The sequence below is a fragment of the Belonocnema kinseyi genome, chromosome 1, assembly GCF_010883055.1.
Source record: "Belonocnema kinseyi isolate 2016_QV_RU_SX_M_011 chromosome 1, B_treatae_v1, whole genome shotgun sequence".
NCBI classification, from domain to species: domain Eukaryota; kingdom Metazoa; phylum Arthropoda; class Insecta; order Hymenoptera; family Cynipidae; genus Belonocnema; species Belonocnema kinseyi.
Window position 1 is genome coordinate 141,595,875 of NC_046657.1, and position 1,591 is coordinate 141,597,465.

Sequence of the window (1,591 nt, forward strand, 5' to 3'; positions counted from 1 at the left end):
TCAATAAAGTCCATAACTTATAAATAAAGAACAATCAATTGTAGACAAAAAATAACTCTTTTTAATAATTTTGTATAAAAATGTTAACTTCCTGTATTTTTGTCCCATCGAACAATTTCAAAGTCTACGTATTATTTTCGTCCTTTGCACACTTGGGAATCACAGAATAGAATATTACATCAATTATTAAAAAACACAGTATAAAAATTGCAAACTGTAGTTCAAACATTATTCAGATTATTCTGATAAAAACACTCTGGCAACTTTAATGTCGTTTTTCTTTTCACAAAAATTGAAAAAGAATAACATGACTGAATATTATGATATGCAGTGTTGCAAAAAATCACGACATAATCGTAAACCAACTGAATTTAGAACAGACAAACTCTCAGGAGTTGTCAGGTTTTCGGAAAAGGTACTTCTTAAAGAGGGAGAAAGAAAGAATGAGACGAGGCGACTTTTTTTAACATAGGTTTTATCCCTGTTGTGGAACGAGGGACTCAATTTTTACGAGCTACTTAATACATCCCAAACAGATCACTTGTAGAAGATCACGTTTTAACTAACTTTTCACTGACCTTCCAGAGAACTGCAGTATTTTAAGAATTTCATCGAAATATTTCACTTTGTTTTTCAAAAATGTAACGAGATAATTTGCATTAAAAAGAACAATCATATTGACTTTAGAATAATAAATTCTAATAGCCAAAAATTTATCAATATAAAAGTAATAAATTTCAAAACAGTTATAATTTAATTTTATTGCTATACTTATTTTGCAATCAGTATTTTAAAAATTCTCAGTTTATTTTAGTAACATAATTTTTCAGGTAGGTAAAAAATTTGAAAACATTATATGAAGCATGTATTAATGTAATAAAACATAAATAATATAAATTTTTAATTGAAAAATTGAATTTTTAACGAATGTTTCGAAATTAAAAAATTAAATAATTTTAAAAAATAGCAACTATTTTCGAAATAATATGGAAGGGGAGGGCTTCTCATATATTGCACTAACTTACTGGATAAATTCAAAACATCAAGATTACCCCTCAATATATATAGCTAGAATATAATCTAGAATAGAAAGAATCTACTTTACAGGAGAAGCAATCAATGAAAATAAGAAATCGTTTTAAGAAAAGTAACAAAAGGATATAGAAAACGTGATGATAAGCGATTATATCAGAATTAAACATCAGAAATTCAAAAATTAATATGAATTAATATTCTCACTGAAAATGAAGAAGTAATCAATTAAAACACAGAGGAAAAGTTAAAAGTATTCGATAAATATTAAGGTAATCCATGGCACATAATAAGATTATACTTTTTTACAAAAGAGTTAGTTTTTTTCAAAAACAAAAGAAATAAAGAAAAAATGAATACAAATGCTGAAAAAAATTAAAATCTCACTTAAATTTAACTATTAGAGATAGAGAGAGGGTAACAAAGCTATTAATTTAAAAAGGGACTTTTTAAGGTCGCTTGGGCGTATGGTGCCGTACAATGTGGGGGGCACTGTGGGGGCTATCTATCATGCGATCAGTCTTTATTTGAATTTTATTGATATACGCATATTATAATG

At 26.8% G+C, this 1,591-nt stretch overlaps 1 protein-coding gene across 3 annotated transcripts in view; it reads left to right on the top strand.

The window, feature by feature from the left end:
• The first annotated feature begins 1,144 nt into the window (after nucleotides 1–1,144).
• LOC117175985 (zinc finger protein 761-like) overlaps nucleotides 1,145–1,591 on the top strand; it is a 24,650-nt gene continuing 24,203 nt past the window's right edge. For all 3 annotated transcript variants that reach the window (XM_033365897.1, XM_033365888.1, XM_033365908.1), the window contains exon 1: nucleotides 1,145–1,304. The gene's annotated coding sequence lies outside the window, so the exon portion shown is untranslated. The remainder of the gene's footprint in view (nucleotides 1,305–1,591) is intronic.